At 36.1% G+C, this 25805-nt stretch overlaps 1 long non-coding RNA gene across 5 annotated transcripts; it reads left to right on the top strand.

Moving 5' to 3' along the window:
- Positions 1–618: 618 nt before the first annotated feature.
- LOC123540981 (uncharacterized) lies at positions 619–25011 on the top strand. 5 transcript variants are annotated; one of them, XR_008367887.1, is made up of 11 exons: positions 619–754; positions 3477–3591; positions 5779–5915; positions 8033–8156; positions 9115–9244; positions 11393–11519; positions 15678–15834; positions 18365–18420; positions 18873–19034; positions 19855–19936; positions 23638–25011. It is a non-coding gene; the product is annotated as an uncharacterized LOC123540981 (long non-coding RNA). The 5 variants fall into 5 exon arrangements; XR_008367888.1 differs by lacking the exon at positions 19855–19936 and having other exon boundaries at positions 5779–5854; XR_008367889.1 differs by lacking the exon at positions 19855–19936 and having other exon boundaries at positions 8033–8127.
- The last annotated feature ends 794 nt before the right edge of the window (positions 25012–25805 follow it).

The following is a 25805-nucleotide window of genomic DNA, read 5'->3' as shown; positions in this document are numbered from 1 at the left end:
AGGAGGCAACTCTATCAAGCATTTTGACTGAATTATGGCCCCTTTTCGACTTAGAATATGCTTATTGTATATGTTAAAGTTTTACTCATAGCTTATATTATACTATCAAGCACTGAGAATAATCAAGCGTGCTGTCCACTGACAGCTCCTGTTGATATTTAAATTTTTTATATATGTCATAATACGTCAGATAGCTGGTTAGCTCAGTTGGTAGGCCACTTGCTCTGTAAGCGAGGGGTCCCGGGTTCAAGTCCTGGATTAACTGCATATTTTTCTTACTCTTTGACATGCCAACAAGTCGTCTGATTGGTTCAAATAAAAATAGATTTGGGAAAATAAAAATAGCAATATTGGAAATCCAAAATTTACAGAACACGAATGTGAATGGGTCATTCTCAGATCTTCGTTTAGAAGATCAAGTACTTTAGTCAGACTGCCTTTCCACAAACTAAAATGCAAGAAGTCTGTTAAGATTTAGCAGTATATCACAAAACAACAGATTTTTAAAGTAAATGAACAGCATACTGACACACAACTTATCTGTCCAATACATGTTTTACTATTCTGTCCCACAGAGTTGGATACTTAAAATATTCTAAATGAGTTGTCCCCATTTAAATAAGAATGCCATTTGTAAGGAAATAATGTAAACAATTGTCAAAAATGATGTTTTACCTAGTTGTGTAAAGTTTAAACACTCGCACGATGTTGCAAATGCATCAAAACGAAGACATGTAACAGCTTTTAAAAAATGGTGAGTTTTTAAAGGCGCTGAACTGTCCAGAAGTGTGGCCCCTTCATGCAGTCCCTTGAATTCAAAACATACTGTATATGAGTAAACAGGCTGGTAACATTGCCCGATCGGGCTTTCGACATTTATAAAAAGTAATATTTCTTGAAAAATAATGAAGATATTTATTTCAAACTTGGTCCATTTATTAAACATAACATGTGATGCATATTAAGATAGAAATAACTTTGTTGTCTTCAGTTTTGTTAGAATTACTTCCCTTTTTCAGATTTTTATGATGCATAATTTTTGAAGTCCAAAAAAGTTATGTTTTAATGCAATGTTTAAAACAGAAATGGGCTCTATGGCTTTCTCTTGCTCCAAACTTTTGCGCCAATACCTTTATTCTATATATTTAGGGTTAATACTTTGCTTCTAGTGCAGATATATGAAATTTTTTTCACAACTTACATTTCTCTATAATGTTGTAAGTGAGAGCCCAGTAAATTATATAAATTTATGTACTAGTGCAATAATTTAGAGCATTAGAAAACCATTGAACTTTTTTTTTGTTTTAAGCTTAACATTAGAACATATTCTTTTGGACTTCAAAAATTATGCATCATAAAAATATGAAAACAGGAAATAATTCTACCAAAACTAAAGGCAACCAAGTTATTTTTATCTTTATTTGTATCATATGTTCTGCTTAATAAATGGACAAAAATTGAAGGAAATATCTTCATTATTTTTCAAGAAATGTTAGTTTTGATGTCGAAAGCCTGATCGGGCAATGTTACCAGCCTGGTAAATTGACAATGGCTTTGTAGAATAATATAAATGTTTTATACACTGTTAAATTTTCATGTAAAACAATGCTTTCTTTCTATGATTTGATGACGTTCGAACTTTTTTCTCCGAAACATGGACCTATACCTTAAGAACTACTTTCATGATTTGACCATTGTTCTATAATCCTAGATTTATTGTAGGAAACTTACTGGTCACAGCTTTGAAGTCAAGTGTATGTCAGACATGCTTATTATCAGTCTCTTACCATCAACAAGAGGGTCATGATGACCCTGGATCGCTCACCTGAGTAATATTAGCTATATGTTTCAAATGTCAAACTGATGATAAAATATTAAGAAAGTCAGTAGGTCATATTCATGGTCGATGAATTTCAGTTTTACGATTTGTGTGCCAAAATGTGTATGTCATCAAAATTTCAAAGCTGTATCTTAAAAAACAAAAAAGTAGGTCAAGGTCACAGTCAAGTGACATCATATTACTTGGGGTCATCAAGTAATTATAATTAAACAGTCTTGGAAATAGGATCAGATGATTTTTAGCTCGACTTTTCGAAGAAAAAGTAGAGCTATTGTACTCGCCCCGGTGTCGGCGTCGCCGTTGGTTAAAGTTTTTGATAAAGTCAAATATCCCCATAACACTGATTTAAATTTTGACAGAATTATACCTCTTTTTAACTCAGAATTTTTGGTTAAAGTTTTTGATAAAGTAAAATATCTCTGTTACTATCAAAGCTTTTGACTTGAAACTTAAATACTTGTTTACCATCAAAGTCTACACCAGGAGACACAATACCCATATCTCTCATTTGAATTTTGACAGAGTTATGTCCCTTTTTAACTTGTTTTTTTTTACAGGCAAAGCTCGAATTCAGTCAAGCACTGAGAAAAGTCGAGTGCGCTGTCTTACGGACAGCTCTTGTTTAAGTATTTTTCCTATATAACTCACATAATAAATAAGTGACCCCAGGGCGGGGCCTCTTTTAACCCCAGGGACATGATTTGAACAATTTTGGTAGAGGACTACTAGACAATGCATCATACCAAATATCAAAAGCCTAGGTCATATGGTTCAGACAAGAAGATTTTTAAAGCTTTTTCCTATATATAAGTCTATATAAAACTTGGGACCCCCAGGACAGGGCCTTTTTTCACCCAAGGGGTACAATTTGAACAATTTTGGTTGAGAACCATAAGACAATGCTACAAACCAAATATCAAAGGTCTAAGTGTTGTGGTTTCAGACAAGAAAATTTCTAAACTTTTTTTCCTATATAAGTCTATGTAAAACTTGGGACCCCCGGGGTGGGGCCATATTTGACCCTGGGGGATAATTTGAGCAATCTTGGTAGAGGACCACTAGATGATGCTACATACCAAATATCAAAGCCCTAGGCCGTGTGGTTTTGTACACAAAGATTTTCCCTATATAAGTCTATATAAACCATGTGACCCTCGGGACGGGGCCATATTTGATCCTATCAGAATCATTTGAATAATTTTTGTAGAGGACCACTAGATGATGCTACACACCAGATATCAAAGCCCTAGCCCCTGTGGTTTTGGACATGAAGATTTTTAAAGTTTTTCATTTCGGTTGCCATGGCAACCAGAGTTCTGTATGGAATTCAATTCTTTGAATAATTTTGAAAGGGGGCCACCAAAGGATCATTCTTGTGAAGTTTGGTGTAATTCTGCCCAGTGGTTTTCTAGAAGAAGATTTTTTTAGAAATTGTTGACGCACGACGCACGGCAGACATCAAGTGGTCACAATAGCTCACCTTGTCACTTCTTGACGGGTGAGCTAAAAATTATGACTGGCAGTTTGTCAAGCTGAAAAAGATGATTTTCATTAATTTGTGCAATAACTGCTTAATGTGCATCTAAACCTTCTCTGGCTTTACAAAATACTGTGATAAATTTCTCTTCTTTTGTAGTGAACTTTCTGTAGAGTAGAATAGCTGCAGACCATGAAGTTGAGATGTGGAGAGATGTTGGTTTTGGTGTTTGAGGGAAACATAGCATATGGGAGTCTTGGAGAATGTTTTATAAGTAAGTATATCATAAAATTTTGTATTTAGAATCATTTTTCACTGAGCCAGCTGCTCTTGGAGAAAAAGGATTTAAAAAAAAAAAAAAGTTTTATATAAAACCAATTTTACAGTTGAAGGGAGGTAACTCAAGTTTAAAAAAGAACATTAAAATTGCCTTACTTTGTTTTTGTAAACTAGTTTGTAGCTTAATCATTGAAGTGTCCATGTGTCAGCATTTGTACCTCCTTGTGTGTAAGCTTGTGTCACTTTTGGGATAGGATTAAACTCCATACACTTGTTCACTGAGGTAATCTGACATGCACTACTCTGGTTATGAAACTGTTTTGGGTTTTTAAGTTGTATACCAATAAAAGAAATAGTTCTTTAATTTCTTATCCCCCGCCCATGAAATCGGGAGGAGGGGTTTGAAACTGCATTGTTTGTCTGTCAGTGCATCCGTTCGTCAAGGTTTTTTTTGGTTGATAAATTTCCCTTAGAGTTTTTGCCCTTGATGTAATGAAAATGCCCATAAATGTCCGTCCGCAGTCTTTTCTCTGTAACTAGCAGGTAGAATTTCATGAAACTTTAAATAAACATGAACCAACATACTGCGATGATGCCCGTTAATTTTTTTTTTGATTGGTCAATTTCCCTTAGAGTTATTGCCCTTGATTTAATGAAAAATCCACGTCTGCAGCCATTTCTCAGTAACTAGCTGGTAGAATTTTATGAAACTTGAAATAAATATGAATCAACATACTTTGATGATGCCTGTCATTTTTGTTTTTAATTGGTCAATTTACTTTAGAGTTATTGCCCTTTAATTGTTTAAAAATCTACAGATTTGTACATAACAAACCAACCAATTGGTAGAACTTCTATCATTCTTTTCCATGAACATTCATTATAAACATGATTGTGAAGTTGTGTACCCACACCTGGTCACCACCTTGCCTTGGTCACACCCCCTCCCCCTTCCAACCCCCACCATTCCCCCCCCCCCCCACACCCCTTGCCCAAAAAAAAATCAATCCTTTTTATCATTTTTTTTTCAAACCTTCCATGAATATTTATCAACATGCAAAATTGTACTGTTCCCCTACCTCACTTCTCCACCCTGCTGAGTCATACCCACCACCCTGACCATGCATCCCCCCACCCCCCTACCCCGACAACCACGTTTTTTTTTTTTCATTTTTAATTTTCCATTAATATTTATAATCAACATGTGATGTTTTGTACCCTCACCCGGTCATCCCCGCTGCCCCGCCACCGCCCCCTCCCCCACCCCACAACCCAACCTAATAAAGTATTCATTTTCTGTCAAATTGATTTTGACTATTGAAATTATTTGCATTTTAGTAACATCCTTAACTTTTTGCCGGATATATCTTTTTGCCATTCCTCACCAAAAACCCTTTTGGCGGGGGATACCAATTCATCGAATTTGCTTGTTTATATAGGCACCAGAAATTTCTGAGATGTTTCCCACCTAACTAAGAGGCCTGTACTGGTCCTTCCCAGGAAAGAAGGCTTTGCATGTATTGGTGCTACTTACACCGGGAATTTTAAATTAAGAACCTGACAAGAGCTAGAAAATACAGGCCTGTATCTAAATACGATTTCTCTCTTTCTGTTCTGGAAGCTTAATCTCACTCTGTCCTCTCTGGTCAGATCACTCTGTGTTTGTGCTAGTAGAGGATGAATTTCGCTCCCTGTGTGGCTGCATTTGCTCTATGTAAAGCACGTACATGTACCTTTGAACATGTTTATCATGAAAAGGGCTTTATATACATCTGGTATAATAATAATAATACTCGGTTTTGATCTTCTCTTTGAATTATTAGTCTCCTTTAGGTTTATCTTTGACAGTCTGTCCATAAGCATTTTACAGTTTTCTTCTGGTGAACAAATTTGCAGTACATGTGTGGAATTTCAAATTACCAAAATAATTTAGTTTGCAAGAAAAGTCAAGTCAGATTTGAAGGTCAGAGGCCTCGGGTAATTTTCCATGTTTGGTCCAATATATTTTTGCATGATTGGCTCCTAAATATTTCTTCATAGTGAGAAAACCTGTTGAACCTAAATTTAAGATACAGGTCAAAGATTTTAGATGATTATCTTGAAATTATTCAGTAACTTCTCATATGAGCATTATTTCTATATATTTTCTGAACAGAATGAAAACTACCTTTTTCTTTTGTAGTGTGAAGTAACTGAAGCAGAATGGCTACAAACCATGGACTTCAGAAATAAAGAGATGCAGGTCTTTATGCTACATGGTATGTGAGGGAACCATAGTGGATATTTTGTTTCATGGCAGTCATAGAAAACGTTTGTTAAGTAAACAGATTGTTTGTATCTAGAGTCATACCACAACTTAAAAACATTTTACAATCCAAGGGAGGTAATGCAATTAAAAAAAAGACCACTCAAATGCCCTTGGTCATTTGCATTTCAGTAAATGTACAGTTTTTTGTCAAGCCCGCTTGCAGAAGAGAAGACATAGTTGTCCAAATGGCTGCTCGGTTTATGTGCAGGCGTCAGTGCATCCATACGTTTGTCCATCACTCTGTGCGTGCATCTGTCCAGATTTGTTCAACCAGAACATAACTTTGACATACATGGAGCAATCTTGTTAGTATCTGGCACAAATGTTAACCTCAGTGAGACGTAGTGTAACGCGCAAACCCCAGTTCCTACCACAAAGGTCAAGGTCACATTAATTTTGGAAGTAAAAGGTCATGTCAGATCTTGTCTGGCCCATAACTTTGACATGCATTGAGGAATTTTGTTTATATTTCACATGAATGTTTAACTCTAGACATCTGATTTAGTATTGCCGTCCGAGTGAGCTGAAATATTAGGTAATAGATATATTTAGTATGCAGATGTCTTTGTACCAGTATGGATGTTACTTGCTCTTTTCTAACTGACCAGAAAACAAGTCTAGTGCTGGGACTTGTTAATGGTTTCTAACTTTTTTACTGATCGCTCTCCTTTATCATGGACCTTCGTTTATATGACTGAAAAATTGTTGAAAAAACGTTAAACCGGAACACACACACACTCCTTCATCATTTTTCTATTCGAAAAGTAGTCAATACATAGCTAAAAAAATCAGCTCAGAGATGTTTATATGCTGTTATGAAACGAACTCCGTATTGAAAACTAACCAGAAATGGTGCCAGAAATCTATCATACTTATAATATTGATGTTTAGCTTTTGAAAAATAGTGTGCTGTAATGCTGACCATTGTATTGATTTAAAAGACTAGCAATACATGTGGCTTCTTTGAGTGAACTTCAAAATTTGTAAGCACTAAGTCCGACTGCTGATATGATGATTGTTTCAAATCACGTAAATTTACCCAAAAACATCGTCAAGAATAAAATCTGTATATTTTATATTAATAACATTGAATATATTTTATGGTATCTAATCCACAAATAGGTATCATTTTGATGCCTGGTGACCCCATTTTTTTTATCATTTGAAAGAGTTGTGTCTGCTGAACAAGAATTAGTAAATAAGACGACTATAATAATATGCACAAATCACTACAGTCTTGTTTTCTTGACTGCGAAATGATAAATCTTACACTGTAATATCATTGAAAATATTATAAAGTAAAAAATAAAAATTCTATAACATATTTTTGTCTTGTAATTTATATTTTCTTTTTCAGTAGACAATACAGTATCAGATGATACCAAAATTATTATATTTTAAAAGCACTGTTATTTGCTTATTTGTGGATCAGATAAAAGCTATATATAGCTTATGTTTATAATGTTATTTTATCTACCGACAATAAATAAATATTGACTTGACTTGACTTGACTTGGATACCCTAAGTAACAACCCTGCAGAGCTAGATAACAACAACAACTCTCTACAAATAAACTACCAGTATATCACTTGATAAGAAATCCAAACAGGGTTGGCAGGGAATATCTCCATTACAGGATAACACTACAGGGACATTTAAGTCTGGAAACCTTCAAAGACCTTTAATAAAAATTATATTCTTAACAGTCTCTTTCCTCTTAAACTTATCTCAATGTTGTCATTCTCTTCTACAAAATCAAGGTACTAATACTACACCAAACTATACGGGAATCTATGCCTGACAGGACCAATGACCACAAGAGGATGTTAAAACTGCTGCAAGCTGCAGGACCGTATAATATAACCACCGTCTTGTTTTTAAAGAACTTCAAAGTCAGTTAGCTCCAGTAACAGAAGTTATTTTTCAAAAATCTTTAATTTGAAACATGTATAATACTCAAGGTATGGACATCAGCAGATGTTGATCACCTTTTTAAAAATGGAGATGGGGAAATTCCTGCAAATTACCATCTTATTTACCCTGCTTTCATTTCATATAAAGTTTCAGAACACATTGTAGCACTAAAAATCTCATTTCTCTAAATATGGTATTCTTTTTGATCTACAGGATTGCTTCAGGGAACGTTGCTCCTGTAAGATCCTGGGCTACTACAACTTGTTGATGACATCGAAAGAAACCTCTGGGAAATCCACAAACTGATTGTAAGAAAATTGTCTCAGATTTTAGCAAGGTATTTGATAAAGTCATTCATATAAAAATATTATATAACTTGCAAGAACATGGCATCAACAATACTTCTGAATCTTTTCTGATAGGTCATACACAGTTAGTTATTCTAGGTGAACTATCATCTCAAGCAGCAGATACATCATGAGTACCACAGAGGTCTGTTCTTAGTCCTTCCTATTTTTATTAATACATGTATATTAATGACCTCCAAGAAACAGTTCAAATATCACTGATGTTAGTTTATTTGTAAATGACACTGCAGTTTATCTTGCTATTAATAGTTAGCAGGACTCCCAATCTGGAGATGTGCTTAGGCTGTTACATGTTCTCTTGTCCATTAGCATTGGCTTAAGGGGAACCTGTTTCATACAGAAAAGTTGTTCCATCCATTCTTGGATGGATTTGGTCGATTACCTACTCTAAAGAAGAAAACTTTTTTCTAATATACACAATGAATGGACTCAATAATCCCAAAGGACCAGACAATATAGTCTTTTAAGTTGAAGTATGTCAAGTAGAACATTGATACAAGTGCCCATATTACCATGAGAGTTTTGAGTCCACGGGAAAACAGTATGTATAAAAACAGCATCGGACCAAGAACACTTCCTAAATTTATAGGAGCCCCTCTGGATATTATGTGTAGTTGGTTTTCAGATTCCTTTCCATATTCTATAAATGTTTGTATGCAAGGATTCTATTTACAGCTGCCTAAAATGATTTCACCCTAGATTTATTGAAGGTAACTTACTGGTCACAGCTTTGAAATCTGAGTATTTGATATTAGACACTTGCTTAAATTAGTATCAACCTTTCACATACTTTCTCAGACCTTATGTCTGGCAATCTGTTAAGCTGAAAAAGGTGATTTTCATTTATTTGTGCAATAACTTCTTAATGTGCATCTAACACTTCTCTGGCTTTAGAAAATACTGTAAAAAATGTCTCTTCATTTGTAGTGAAATGTATGAAGAAAGTAGAATAGCTGCAGACCATGAAGTTCAGATGTAAAGAAATCCAGTTCTTTATTCTACAGTTGTTGTGTATGAAGGAAACACAGTTATGGGAGTCTTGGAAAACATTTGATAAGTAAGTAGATCATAAATTTTGTATTTAGAATAATTTTTCACTGATCCAACTGCATGCACTTCGAGGACAAGGAGGTTTTTTAAAACAATCAAAATTTTATAAAAAAACAAACAAATTTTACAGTTAAGGGAAGTAACTCAGTTTTAAAAATGAACACTAAATCCCCCTTCTTTATTTTGGTATACTAGATTTTAGTTTAGTATCCAAAGAATATGCTGAGCTGTTTAACTCATCTGTTTACTCACCCATGTCCATTTCAACATCAGCTGGATGGAGTTCATATACTTGTTTTCTGAGATAATCTGAGATGCAGTACTCCGGTTAAGTAACTCTGTTTTGCTTTTACAGAGTTGTGCCCTTTTTTGGACTTTTTGTAGTTTATAAGCTTTTGATGTAAGCTGATATGTCATAGTTTTCTCTGAGAGCTCTAATTTTTACCGAAATGTTCACTTAAACATAAATTTCAGAAACATTTGAAAGTATGGTTTTAAACTTCTGTTTGAGTATGACAGCCAGACTAAATGTGCATGCACTATTTATAATGAGGCTGAATTTTTAGCTCATCTGAGCACAAAGTCCTCATGGTGAGGTATTGTGATCATGCTGTATACGTCGTCCGGCGTCTGTCATGCATCCGTCAAGTCCTCCGTCCATCGTCAACAATTGTGTTTAAACAACATCTCCTCCAAAACCACTAAACGGATTTTGAAGAAACTTGGCCACGATGCTCCTTGTGTGGTCCTCTACCAAAGTTGTTCAAATGGTTCCACTTGGTTGCACATAGGGGCTGCCAGAGCTAAAAATAGAAAAAAACTTCAAACAACATCTCCTTCTAAACCGATGGTCCAATTTTTAGCTCACCTGATCACGCTGTGTCCATCATACATTTGTGTGTGCATGCGTCAAGTCGTCCGTCGTCAACAATTATATTTAAACGACATCTCCAAAACCATGAATGGATTTTGATGAAACTTGGCCTGGATGTTGCTTTGGTGGTCCTCTACCAAAGTTGTTCAAACGGTTCTGCTTGTTTGCACATAGGGGCCGCCAGAGCTAAAAATAGAAAAATCTTCAAACAACATCTCCTTCTAAATCGATATTCCAATTTGAAATAATTTCACACAAATGGGTCTTATGTCACCCTCTACCAAGATTGTTCATATTATACTGATTTGTCAAAAAACATGGCCGCCAGAGGGCATGGTCACTTTTCGTTACGCCTGAAAAAATTCTTTGTTTCCGGTAACATGCTCAAAAAAATTAGGGTAGGTAGATCGGAAATTTTTTTTTTTTGGATATTTTTTTTATTAAGTGTGACTTTTTGGAAATTATTTTTGTGTCAAAAAATGAATACAAAATAAGGAGGTTAGAGCATGAGTAAGTTGGCTTCTAACATCACTAACCATGTTTAAAGCATAAAAAGTGCATTTTTGCAACTTTTTATTAAAAAGTTGCAAAAAATATTCTTTAAGTCCATAAAAACATTTAGGGTCAGGCCAAAAATTTAGGGTTGGTTGGGATACCGGAAGCAAACAATTTTTTTTTAATGCCTTATATGTATATAGTGGAAATTTTAAAAATCTTCTTGTGTGAAACTGCTTGCCCGATTTTAGAATAATTTTACACAAATGGTCCTTGTGTGACCCTCTACCAAGATTGTTCAAATTATTTTGATTTGTCAAAAAACATGGCAGCCAGAGGGCATGGTCACTTTTCCCTATATGTATATAGTGGAAACTTTAAAAACCTTCATGTATGAAACTGCTGGCCCGATTTTAAAATAATTTTACACAAATGGTCCTTGTGTGAACTTTTCTCTTATATGCTTGTGTCTAACAGTCTGTCCATAAGCTTTTACTGTTTTCTTATTGTGAACAAATTTGCAACACATAATGTGGAATTTCAAATAACTGAAATATTTTAGGTTGCAGTCAAAATCAAGTGACGTTTGAAGGTCAGACACCTCAGGATTTTTTTTGTCTTTTTCTGTTTGCTAATAGGAATCTAGTACATTTTTCTTCAGAATAAGGAAACTTTCCGACCCTTTTTTTAAGATACAGGTCCAAGATTTTAGGTGATTTTCATGACATTGTTTGGTAACTTCTTGTATGTATATCTAGTATATCTATATATTTTCTGAACTTGAAGTGTGAAGTAACAACTACAGACCATGGACTTCAGAAATAAGGAACTGCAGATCTTTATACTACATGGTGTATGAGGGAAACATAGTGGATTTTTGGATTTCATGGCAGTCATATTAAACATTTATTAAGTAAATAGATTATTTGTATTTACTAATAGAATCATTCTATCTTCCACCTAATTCCTTATAGGGATCACACAGTAAATCAACTCGCGAGGGAAATTTGGTTTTGGTGCATTGAACGTGAAATACATTTAAGTGCAGCACATGTACCTGGGGTGGAAAAGATTGAAGCTGATATGTTATCTAGGAAATTCAACAAAGATTTAGAGTGTTCTTCTGCTAATTGAGCTACATACATAGTATTTTTCTAATTTTTCTAGCTCCAAAAGTATTTGAGGTAGAGTCACAAAACTTTACAGGAATGTTGGTGTAGTTGTGCACCTGGGGTTTCGCATCCGGATTCATTCAGTCTTGTAGGAGTTATGGCCCCTGACAGTAAAAAATTGGTCATATTAATGTTGTGTCGTGCTTAGCTCCAAAAGTATTTGACCTAGAGTCACCAAAGTTTACAGGAATGTTGGTCAGCATATGCAGTTGTGCACCAGGGGTTTCGCGTCCGGATTCATTCAGTCATGTAGGAGTTATGGCCCCTAACTTAGTTAAAAATTGGTCATTTTAATGTTGTGTCGCGCGTAGCTACAAAATTATTTGACCTAGAGTCACCAAAGTTTACAGGAATGTTGGTCAGCATGTGCAGTTGTGCACCTGGGGTTTTGCGTCCGGATTCATTCAGTATTGTAGGAGTTATGGCCCCTGACCTAGGAAAAAATTTGTGTCCTTTGTCATATAGTGGGGGCATCTGTGTCCCATGGACACATTTCTAGTTAAGGTTAATTTTGACTCTTACCCTGCTACATTACTATAACTAACTTGTCCATCTTTCAATTTGGACAGTACCATTAACTGTTAAAAGGGGTGCATACCAAAAAAGATACTAACTGAATGGCAAACAGCACAGGTAATGATCAGACTGAATAGATGTGCAGATTGATCATGATCTGCACTGGTCGCAAAGGCAGAATCAATTGTGTCCAGCATGATAAGGGTTGATGTGTTTTCACTATATCTTTGTTTTTATTACAGCACTGGCTATTATAATACTTTATGAATTATGACCCTTAGGTTATTAGAATTTAGAATTTTGATGCTTTTTTACTATATCTCTGTTGTGACTAAATAGATTCAAACCTTAAATGATTTGTGCCCTATCAACATCACATGACTCAAGTTCCACAACTCTGGGACAAATATTTCATGAACTGTGCCCCTTTTTACTTTGAATTTCATATTAAACTTTTTATGCACTTTCACTCTATTTTAGTTATTGCTAAATGGATTTTATGCAAACTTAAAAATAGTTAATCCACGTCATCAACCACATCATATGAATTAAAGTGCTTTACTCTTATATGAAATATTCTATGAATTATGTCCCTTTTAAACATAGTTAATCTTGATACATATTCATTAATAAATTGTCCCTTTTGAACTGATACACATTCCCATTATTCCTGTTATTTCTAAATTAATTCAACTCAGACTTAAACTGTTGTCCAAGGTAGTCATCCATATTGGGGTCATTAACAACTCCAGTGGCAGCTGCAGTTTCCTCAGATGTGCCATATTTGTATATTCAGCATCTACCATTCGTTAGTTGGTTAGTTAGTTCGTTCGTTCATTCGTCACAACGTTAACTTTTTGCATGAAGGCACTTTACTCGCAGACCACTGCACCAAGGACCTTCAAACTTCACATGCTGATAGTACTTATTCAGTACACAACCCCTACTGACTTTGGGGTCACCAGGTCAAAGGTCAAGGTCACAGGGGCCAATGTTAACTTTTTACATGAAGGTACTTTACTCGCGAACCACTGCACCCAGGACCTTCAAACTTCACTTGCTGATAGTACTTATTAAGTAGACGACCCCTACTGACTTTGGGGTCACCAGGTCAAAGGTCAAGGTCACAGAGCCCAATGTTAACTTTTTGCATGAAGGCACTTTACTCACGAACCGCTGCACCCAGGACCTTCAAACTTCACATGCTGATAGAACTTATTGCGTACACGACCCCATCTGACTTTGGGGTCACCAGGTCAAAGGTCAAGGTCACAGGGGCCAATGTTAACTTTTTGCATGAAGGCACTTTACTCGCAAACCACTGAACCCAGGACCTTCAAACTTCACATGCTGATAGAACTTATTGAGTACACGAACCCTCCTGACTTTGGGGTCACCAGGTCAAAGGTCAAGGTCACAGGAGCCAATGTAAACTTTTTGCATGAAGGCACTTTACCCGTGAACCACTGCACCCAGGACCTTCAAACTTCACATGCTGATAGTACTTATTGAGTACACGACCCCTATTGACTTTGGGGTCACCAGGTCAAAGGTCAAGGTCACCAGGTCAAAGGTCAAGGTGCTGCGGGGGCATTTGTCACCATTAGTGACAGCTCTTGTCATAATAGTATTAACATACATCTACATATTTCATACCAATGAGACTGGTATCCATATGTTATTAGCTCCACTATTCGGAGAATAGTGGGGCTATACTACTTGCCCCGGTGTCGGCGTGACCCTTCTTGGTTAAATTTTTTCGGCAACCTTTGTTTTTCTGTCATATCTTTGTTACTATTGCTTATATCTTACTGTAACTTCACATAAACATTGTCTAGTTTACAAACAATGTATGTATATGGGCTGAGCCCATTATACCCAAGGTCAAGGTCACCAAGGTGTTATACTTAGGTTAGTTTTAAGGTTAAAGTTTTTTGGCAACCTTTGTTTTTCTGTCATATCTTTGTTACTATTGCTTATATCTTACTGTAACTTCACGTAAACATTGTCCAGTATACAAACAAAGTATATGTAGGGGCTGAGCCCATTATACCCGAGGTCAAGGTCACCAAGGTGTTATACTTAGGTTATTTTTAAGGTTAAAGTTTTTTGGCAACCTTTGTTTTTCTGTCATATCTTTGTTATTATTGCTTATATCTTACTGTAACTTCACATAAACATTGTCCAGTATACAAACAAAGTATATTTAGGGGCTGAGCCCATTATACCTAAGGTCAAGGTCACCAAGGTGTTATACTTAGGTTATTTTTAAGGTTAAAGTTTTTCGCCAACATTTGTTTTTCTGTCATATCTTTGTTACTATTGCTTATATCTTATTGTAACTTCACATAAACATTGTCCAGTATACAAATAATTTATGTTTATGGGCTGAGCCCATTATACCCAAGGTCAAGGTCACCAAGGTGTTATATTTAGGTTATTTTTAAGGTTAAAGTTTTTCGGCAACCTTTGTTTTTCTGTCATATCTTTGTTACTATTGCTTATATCTTACTGTAAATTTACATAAACATAGTCCAGCATACAAACAAAGTATGTATAGGGACTGGGCCCATTATACCTAAGGTCAAGGTCACCAAGGTCTTATACTTAGGTTATTTTTAAGGTTAAAGTTTTTGGCAACCTTTGTTTTCTGTCATATCTTTGTTACTTTTGCTTATATCATACTGTAAGTTCACATTAACATTGTCCAGCATACAAACAAAGTATGTATAGGGGCTGGGCCCATTATACCCAAGGTCAAGGTCACCAAGGAGTTATACTTTGAATTATTTTCATGTTAAATTTTTTTGTGAAAGCTTTGTTTATAGACATATCTTTGGTACTTTAAAAGATAATGACTTGATATTAAAAGTATTTGTTTATAATCATCTGCATGTATGGCTACATACCCCATAACTCTAATTGTGTTTTTGACAGAATTATGCCCCTTTTGTACTTAAACTTTTTTGCAATCTTTGCTTCTGGATACTACTTTAATGCAATATAAGATAAACACTTGAAACTTAACATGTATCTTTATCATCATCATCTGCATGTGTGGTAACAATGCCCATAACTCTGATTTGTATTTTGACCGAATTATGCCGCTTTTATACATAAATTTTTTACAAACTTCGTTTTCTGGACATAACTGGTACTTTATAAGAAAATGACATGAAACTCAAAAAATATCTTTATCATCATCATCTGCATGTGTTGTAACAATCCTAATAACTCAAATTTGTGTATTTGATGGAATTATGCCCCTTGGTGTATCTTCCTTTTAAAGTAGAGGTCTCTTATTCAGACATATATTCATTTTACTGTCAAATCCCCGAATAGTGGAGCGCGCTGTCTTACGGGCATCTCTTGTATTTCTACAGGTCTATAGGTTTTTGTTACATCTGCAAGTCTGTCAGTCAGTCTCTTTCTTGTTGAGTCAGCAAGTTAGCGGAACATGCATGGATTCTCCGGTAACTTGGGATGGATTCTCCGGTAACTTGGGATGGATTTTTACCATTACAGAGAGACAGACTTCAGGTATTTTTTCTTTTCAGTCTTAAGCTCTTTATGCATGCATAGTTTGACTTTCAAATGATTATTAGGATTTAAGATAGTTCTACATTGTAGCAACTTTTCTATTTGTGAAAATGTTATGAAAATTGTGATTTTCCTATACTAGTAGCCTCCCATTATGAAAATTAACTTCTTCAAATCAGTGTAGCAAAAAACCAAGCACACAACCTTATCTTTTTTATTTGCTGAACTTTCTAATTATATTCTGAAATTTTGAAAAAATCTGGTTTTAATGAAATTCTACATTGTAGAAAAAAAATTGATCCAAATGTGCAGAACTACCTTAACAAGATAATTTGTTGCAGGCAAGACCAGCTAGGATCAATGTACTGTTGGGAAGTTTTGGATTTAGTGCTGTTTTAGCTCACCTGAACTTTATTCAGGGTGATCTATTAGTATAGGTGGATGGTTCGGCATCTGTTGTTCATTGTCTTCATCCTTCACCCTTCATCAACATTTTTACTGAAACATCTCAGAAACTATTGGTCAGAATTATACCAAACTTGGTCAGTAGCATCCTGGCATAGACTTCTATCAAGTTTGTTCAAATGGTTCACCTTGGCCCTTTTAAGGGGCCACCAGAGCTAAAAATTGAAAAATTTTAAAGAACATCTCATAAACCGCTTAATGGATCTTCATCAAACTTGGTCTGTAGTGTTATAATAAGAGCCTCTCTCAGTTTTGTTCAAAAGGGGACTGGTTGACCCTTTCTAAAGAGCCACAATAGCTAAAAACAGAAATGCTTTTAAATGACTTTTTCTCATGAACTGCTTGATGAATCTTCATCAAACTTAATTTATAGCATCATTATAAGGTCACTCAAATGTTCTTTGGGGAACTGTTAACCAAATTCCGTGAGATATTTATGCTATGTCAAAAATCATAACTTTCACAGACTGATGAACAAGCTTGATATGCAAATGACCATAAAGGGAGGAACTTTTGTTGAGACTTTTTTTTACTGCAGTTATGACCCTTTGATAGTTTAGCTGTATAGAATATAGAAAAAAATCTTCATGTGTCCAACTCCTCCCACAATATTGAAGGATATGTTTGTGAAGGTTTCAGAGATAAAGGACCTTGATTATGAAGATGACCATAAATAATGGCCCTTTCTCTATTGCTGTTTTTTCTAGAATTATGGCACTTTCTTAATGTCACAAAATAGGCCCAGGTGAAGAAGTTTGGTGGTTTCAACTCCTTATACACTTTTTGAAGGAATGGATTCAAAATTACTTAGATGCACAACCTTATCTCAATATAACCATAAATGATTGTGCAGTATGTGTGGGTATCTTTGTCCTATGGACACAATTGACCAGTTGCCTCCAGTCAAACTAATTTATAATCCAATCTGATACTGATTTTTGACACACCTCCATGCACCGCCTATTGCCACCATTTTCCTTCAACAAGCTGAGTTGTCAAGGTTCTTAGATACAAAGCAGTTTACCTTGAAAAAAAAAAGCTATATTATGTAACATAAATCTGTCAAATCATGATTAAAAGATGTCAATGGGGACTTTGTTATATTAGACAGTCGGTATCAAGATCATTTAGTGGGAGTTGTACAGTTTATGGAGCCGAAAAGATACCTTGGAAAATGCAAAAGCATGCTGCTGTCCTCACAGTTAGCTGAACATTAGCAACGTCATTGGAAATAACCACATGTATGTTTGTTCTAAGGTGACGACGGTGTATGTTTGTTCTAAGGTGACGACGGTGAATGTTTGTTCTAAGGTGACGACGGTGTATGTTTGTTCTAAGGTGACGACGGTCTATGTTTGTTCTAAGGTGACGACGGTCTATGTTTGTTCTAAGGTGACGACAGTGAATGTTTGTTCTAAGGTGACGACGGTCTATGTTTGTTCTAAGGTGACGACGGTGAATGTTTGTTCTAAGGTGACGACGGTCTATGTTTGTTCTAAGGTGACGACGGTCTATGTTTGTTCTAAGGTGACGACGGTGAATGTTTGTTCTAAGGTGACGACGGTCTATGTTTGTTCTAAGGTGACGACGGTGTATGTTTGTTCTAAGGTGACGACGGTGAATGTTTGTTCTAAGGTGACGACGGTGTATGTTTGTGACGACGGTGAATGTTTGTTCTAAGGTGACGACGGTGAATGTTTGTTCTAAGGTGACGACGGTGAATGTTTGTTCTAAGGTGACGACGGTGTATGTTTGTTCTAAGGTGACGACAGTGTATGTTTGTTCTAAGGTGACGACAGTGAATGTTTGTTCTAAGGTGACGACAGTGAATGTTTGTTCTAACGTACAACAGTGTATTTCATATTTATAATCTGTTTCCTTAGACAAATGCAATGTGTTTAAATTTAAATGTTCTTAACCTACAAATACATCAAACCAATCAAATATCTGACTTGGCAGATTACGTCAAATTCATGCGCTTCCTTCACCAAATATGGGAGTATAAGCTGTGTTTTAACATGGATCTAATTTGCAGATAAACTGACATTTAATTTTATCCTGATAGATATGAACTTCTTCAGGGTGACATTTGATGAACTTTGTAGAAGACTGGTTTAAAAGGTAAATATGCATGCATTTTCAGAAACCCTGTTTAGTTTTGGTTCAGGAATCTGGTTCTGTACATTTTTTGTGTAACTGATATTCAATGCAAGTGACAGTTGATTGGGTCTTTCTTTATTTCTACATAAAATATGTTCATTTTTTATTTCCACTGATTGAGACTATACTTTTTGTAAAAGTTTCAGAAATGAACAGTTGCAAATTGGCACACTGAGCAAGGTGGTTGCTTTTGGAAAATATTTAGTCTGAAGAGTGAATTCATTTGTAAAGCTCCTGTGGCTGTGACAAATTTTGGAAGTTGTCAGTTTGCCAAGAACAAGTTAGAACTGTTATAGAATTCAGGTGGGCTGCTGTTGAGAAATGGGGTTAAACCAGTGTCAAAGAAATATCAGATCAGATATTATTTAACCTGATAATTTATTTTGGAAATTAAACCTAAACATTTTTTTTAGCATTTTCCTTGAGGGTTGTCGGACTGAGAAGTATCCTGATCCTGTTCCAGCAGACACAGTCAATTTTAACAAATACACAACTGCCAGGCAATGGCCAAAAGGTCATATGGCTACAGACCCACTGAAGAAAAGAAGAAGACTTTCATCTGAAATTGTTGTTAGGTTAGTAACTAAAATCAAAAAAAAATTCTCAAAAGTTATTTCATGAAAAACATTTAAAAATAAATTGGCTTTATAATTATGTAATGTAAACGCAAATAAATATCTAAGCAAAACAATTTAAAAATTGAACAGTTTAACAGTTATATTATAAATGCATTTTTAGCTCACCTGTCACAAAGTGACAAGGTGAGCTTTTGTGATCGCGCAGCATCCGTCGTCCGTCCGCGCGTGCGTGCGTGCGTGCATAAACTTTTGCTTGTGACTACTCTAGAGGTCACATTTTTCATGGGATCTTCATGAATATTGGTCAGAATGTTCACCTTGATGATATCTAGGTCAAGTTCGAAACTGGGTCATGTGCGTCAAAAACTAGGTCAGTAGGTCTAAAAATAGAAAAACCTTGTGACCTCTCTAGAGGCCATACATTTCACAAGATCTTCATGAAAATTGGTCAGAGTGTTCATCTTGATGATATCTAGATCAAGTTCGAAACTGGGTCACGTGCTTTCAAAAACTAGGTCAGTAGGTCAAATAATAGAAAAACCTTGCAACCTCTCTAGAGGCCATATTTTCAATGGATTTTCATGAAAATTGGTCAGAATTTTTATCTTGATATCTAGGTCAAATTCAAAATTGGGTCACATGAGCTCAAAAACTAGGTCACTGTGTCAAATAATAGAAAAAAAACGACGTCATACTCAGTTCAAATTTGGGTCAAGTGGGGACAGGTGAGCGATTCAGGACCATCATGGTCCTCTTGTATAAATTAGTACTCCTTGTTATTTTATCTACTGAAAAATTTATTTACTGTAATCAACAGAACCAAATTTATCAAACATTGAATGGGTCTGTAGAAATACCAACATCGGAGCCAGCTTCAAGCAGTATAGGTACATCAAAAGGTATACTATATTACTTAAAAACAAGAAGCTGCTTTCAATAAACGCTTGATGCCCCCGGTGGAATCCTTGTCGATACAAAGCAACCTAAGTCCAAAACGAGGTCAAGTTCAAGGTCAAGGTCAAACTGAGGTCAGGTGATGTCTGAAGATGAGGAATGGTCATAGGTTACATCTGCATTTGTATCAAGTCATTCTAGTAAGGGGTATTGATGCTAGACGAAACGGTCACATTTGGTTATCCTCGTACGGACGGACGGACGAACAGGACAATCACTATATGCCTCCTGCATCAGTAGATGCCGGGGGCATAATAAAAACAAAATTACTGTAGACCATTCATTTTAAACCTTATTATGCTGGACTTGATTAATTCGGCCTTTGTGACCAGTGTAGATCATGATCAGCTTGCACATCCGTGCAGTTTGATCCAGATTTGCATTGCTCGCCATTCAGTCAGTATCTCTTTAGTCAGCACCCCTTTTAACAGTTAATGGTTGTTCAAATTGAAAGATGGACAAGTTCATTATAGAAATTTAGAAGGGTAAGGGTTAATAGTATTCCATCCATTGTAACTTTGTCTGGCATCACTCTTTGAATAAATATGTCCTGTCTAGTATACAGAACAAAGTCACAGAAATCTGCTGCTGTTATTAATTACTGAACTGTCCCTGGATTTGATACCAGTACGAATGTGTGACTAATCTATCCTTACATTCTTTGTTATAGGAGCCTGTCTTATTATAAAGCGTTCAGGAAGTGATGCAGTTATCCTCTTGGCTCTTTCATGGTGCCATATTGGATTATGTTACACTAATCTTTAGGACTGGGACGATTACTCGGTTAATCGGATCCAGTTCGATTACTAGGTGAAACCGGTTTCAATTTTGCAAAATCGCTAATCGCTCTCAAAAAATAAACATCACGAGTCGTACTTTATCTTTATACATTTCTTTGACCAGCACATAGATCCACAGTATATTTTTGCTAAAACATATCAACTTGAACATAATTAATAGTCTTGGATTTGCATGTCGTGATATATTTGAAATAAAATACACCAAAATATGACATCAGTTGTCATCCTGCTTGCAAACGATAAAGTCGGTAAGTTTCTAATGAAGTCAGCTGCTTGAAGTACCTTGATATGGTCGTCAGGAAAGGAAACAGCATTTTCAATATGGCGGCCGATTAACCGGTTCGATTTGATTTCAAACAGACGATTAACCGGTTTCAAAATTTTGAAATCGTCCCAGCCCTACGAATATTTGGTGTTCTGTTCAAGTTTAACCACATCAGCCAGAGAGATGTCCACATGCTTAACTGGAATACATGGAATGTTGTCAACTCTTGGATGATGTGGAATTTGTAGATTTGCACATGGAGTGGATTCTTGTGTTCAACTGACTGCAAGAGTGGCAACTGAAAATATAAGAAACAATCGTAAAGATTAAATGACTTTTTCTGGTTTTGCAGTTGTCCGCAGTGGATGATTAAACAAGTCTGTTTTTAGCTCACCTGTCACAAAGTGACAAGGTGAGCTTTTGTGATCGCGTGGCGTCCGTCGTCCGGCGTCCGTGCGTCCGTGCGTGCGTGCGTAAACTTTTGCTTGTGACCACTCTAGAGGTCACATTTTTCATGTGATCTTTATGAAAGTTGGTCAGAATGTTCATCTTGATGATATCTAGGTCAAGTTCGAAACTGGGTCATGTGCGGTCAAAAACTAGGTCAGTAGATCTAAAAATAGAAAAACCTTGTGACCTCTCTAGAGGCCATATTTTTCATGAGATCTTCATGAAAATTGGTCAGAATGTTCACCTTGATGATATCTAGGTCAAGTTCGAAACTGGGTTGCGTGCGGTCCAAAACTAGGTCAGTAGGTCTAAAAATAGAAAAACCTTGTGACCTCTCTAGAAGCCATATTTCTCAATGGATCTTCATGAAAATTGGTCAAAATGTTCACCTTGATGATATCTAGGTCAAGTTCGAAACTGGGTCACGTGGGTTCAAAAACTAGGTCAGTACATCTAAAAATAGAAAAAGCTTGTGACCTCTCTAGAGGCCATATTTTTCATGAGATCTTCATGAAAATTGGTCAGAATGTTCACCTTGATGATTTCTAGGTCGAGTTCGAAACTGGGTCACATGGGGTCAAAAACTAGGTCAGTAGGTCTAAAAATAGAAAAGCCTTGTGACCTCTCTAGAGGCCATATTTCTCAATGGATCTTCATGAAAATTGGTCAAAATGTTCACCTTGATGATATCTAGGTCAGGTTCGAAACTGGGTCACATGGGGTCAAAAACTAGGTCAGTGGATCTAAAAATAGAAAAACCTTGTGACCTCTCTACAGGCAATATTTTTCATGAGATCTTCATTAAAATTAGTCAGAATGTTCACCTTGATGATATCTAAGTCGAGTTCGAAACTGGGTCACGTGGGGTCAAAAACTAGGTCAGTAGGTCTAAAAATAGAAAAACCTTGTGACCTCTCTAGAGGCCATATTTCTCAATGGATCTTCATAAAAATTGGTCAGAATGTTCACCTTGATGATATCTAGGTCAAGTTCGAAACTGGGTCACGTGGGGTCAAAAACTAGGTCAGTGGATTTAAAAATAGAAAAAGCTTGTGACCTCTCTAGAGGCAATATTTTTCATGAGATCTTCATGAAAATTGGTCAGAATGTTCACCTTGATGATATCTAAGTCGAGTTCGAAACTGGGTCACGTGGGGTCAAAAACTAGGTCAGTAGGTCTAAAAATAGAAAAACCTTGTGACCTCTCTAGAGGCCATATTTCTCAATGGATCTTCATGAAAATTGGTCAGAATGTTCACCTTGATGATATCTGAGTCGAGTTTGAAACTGGGTCACGTGCGGTCAAAAACTAGGTCAGTTGGTCTGAAAATAGAAAAACTTTGTGACCTCTCTAGAGGACATATTTTTCCCGGGATCTTTATGAAAATTGGTGAGAATGTTCACCTTGATGATATCTAGGTCAGGTTCGAAACTTGGTCACGTGCGGTCAATAACTAGGTCAGTAGATCTAAAAATAGGAAAACCTTGTGACCTCTCTAGAGGCCATATTTTTCAAGAGATCTTCATGAAAATTGGTCAGAATGTTCATCTTGATGATATCTAGGTCAAGTTCGAAACTGGGTCACGTGTGGTCGAAAACTAGGTCAGTTGGTCTAAAAATAGAAAAACTTTGTGATGTCTCTAGAGGCCATATTTCTCAATGGATCTTCATGAAAATTGGTGAGAATGTTCAGCTTGATGATATCTAGGTCAGATTCGTAACTGGGTCACATGGGGTCAAAAACTAGGTCAGTAGGTCGAAAAATAAAAAAACCTTGAGACCTCTCTAGAGGCCATATTTTTCACGGGATCTTCATGAAAATTGGTGAGAATGTTCACCTTGATGATATCTAGGTCAAGTTTAAAAGTGGATCACGTGCCTTCAAAAACTAGGTCATTAGGTCAAATAATAGAAAAACCTTTTGACCTCTCTAGAGGTCATATTTTTCAATGGATCTTCATGAAAATTGGTTAGAATTTTTTATCTGGATGATATCTAGGTCACATGTGCTCAAAAACTAGGTCATTTCGTCAAATAATAGAAATAACGACGTCATACTCAGTTCAACACTGGGTCATTTTGGGATAGGTGAGCGATTCAGGACCATCATGGTCCTCTTGTGTATTTCAGAGCTATCATCACTGAATGTGCTGGCCTTAGCAGCAGAAAATAAAGTTCTTCAGCAGCAGTTAGCCAAGCAGGTGCTGCTAAATGAAGAACTATGTAGAGACAACTCTTCTTTAAAGGACAAGAACAAGCAAAAAGAAGAAAATCCACAAAAAAATGCAAAGATTTTCAATGCCGAAACTGTAAGTGACAGTCAGATGAAAGTTAACTTTAGATTATAGATATTACACAGGAACATTGTACAGTTCATGAATATTTTCAAGTTTGTGGTGCCTTACAAATATGCATGTCCAGTCAGTATGGAGCATCAAGGATTTGTGAGACTAGAGGATCAGTTTCTACTAGCACTTGTGTAATAAAGGTTAAGCTTTTCACATTTCAAACCATTGGATGCAGATGCACTTCTTCGAACATGGATTAAGTATACGTACTTTAGATTTGGTTCTGTTCCAGTCTGGCCATGAAGACTTCCCTGACACTTTCATTATGCTGGATGGTACGGAAATTAAGATGGAACAACCAGGTTCACTCAGTTTTCAAAGCCAATGTTATTTAGACTATAGGTCAGTGACAACATTAAAAGGTCTTGTAGGAATCAGCCCGAGAATATCATTTACCTTCATATCCATGTTTTTCTCTGGATCTATCTCAGATGAGGATATTACAGCTAAAAGTGGATTGCTAGCTTTACTTCAGCAATTAACTGATTACAGAAAATGGAAAAAGGGAGACAGTGTTATCGTTGATAAAGGGTTTCATATATTCAGGATGAATTAAAAAAAACACTTTCACAGATCGATGGCTTAGAGCTGTATAATAGAAATAGAAGCAGGTAGTTTCGCTCCAAGCCCTTGAAATGTCAACTGCAGATGTAGCTTTTACTTAGGAAATTGTTACGCAAAGAGTACGTTTAGAAAGAGCCATTTCTTGGGCAAAGAAACTCAAGCTTATTGACCTCAGTTTATTTCCATGTATGAACCAGATTTGGTTTTGCTATTGTTTTCTTACTAATTTCATGCCTTGTCTACTAAAAGAGTAACCTGGTAAGCTAAAGCACTGCCAATATTTTGGGCAACATGCTCGGTCATGACAGTTCAGTTTGGTAGGCAAGCCAAATATTCAGTTGGGGTGGACTCGAGCCCTTGAAGATGCTGCGTATCAGTCTCGCATAACTGTACTTTTTGGAAACAAGATCAGTATACTGTAAACCTTTACATACTAAGATAAACATTACAATTTAATTGAAACGATTATTTTTAGCATTTAACAAGATAGAAGAATGTTTTGTTTCTGTAACGTTCATTTTTTGTGTATGCTTCATCAAGTAGTAGCTAATTGATATTAATGTTTCACAGAATAAAGTATTTTTCAGTTAAATTACATTTTACATGTATTTGCAACTTCCTTGCAGTTAAGCAAACAACCCTCATAGGAAAAAAGAAACCGGAAAACAATACAAGTTGATTAATATACATTAAGTTTTACAGAATGGCTTGTCAGTTAGTTGCCAAAAGTATCACTGGAGCACTGGAGCACTGGAGGACCAATTGTATATGTACACTTATTGAACAGCTTGTTGGTCAATAGGCAAAACTATTGACATCATGAATTCTGTCTCCCCTACCACTTTCACCCACACTCGGGGAAACATTTTGTTTTTGCCCTGTCCGTCTGTCTGAAATCTTATCTTTGACAGGGTGTAGAGTATTTAAACATAACATGATAGAAGACTTAGTGTTAACTGCTGTAACTAGCACTTTTATTAGCTCACCTGAGCCAAAGACTCAAAGTGAGCTTTTGTGACCGCTTGATGTCCGTCGAGCATTGTCCGTCTGTCAACAGTTTCTTGTCTACACAATAGCAGATTCATTTTTATGATTTGATTTTAACCAAACTTGCACACTTGTATCACCATAAGATCTCGGTTTCTTCCTTGAACCAGCCATATCCCACCATGAGTTCCAGAGTTACACCCCCTGAAAGGGCAAAAATTAGCTATTTTGATCTTGTCTTCACGATAGTGGTTTCATTTATGTTTTGATTTTAACCAACCTTGCACACAACTTGTATGGAGCAATCTCGTTTATATTTGACATGAATGTTAACCTCAGTGAGACGGAGTGTCCTGCGCAAACCGCAGGTTCCTATCTCAAAGGTCAAGGTCACACTTG

The sequence above is a fragment of the Mercenaria mercenaria genome, chromosome 16, assembly GCF_021730395.1.
Source record: "Mercenaria mercenaria strain notata chromosome 16, MADL_Memer_1, whole genome shotgun sequence".
In the NCBI taxonomy this organism is placed as follows: domain Eukaryota; kingdom Metazoa; phylum Mollusca; class Bivalvia; order Venerida; family Veneridae; genus Mercenaria; species Mercenaria mercenaria.
This window is presented reverse-complemented; position numbering and strand designations above follow the sequence as displayed.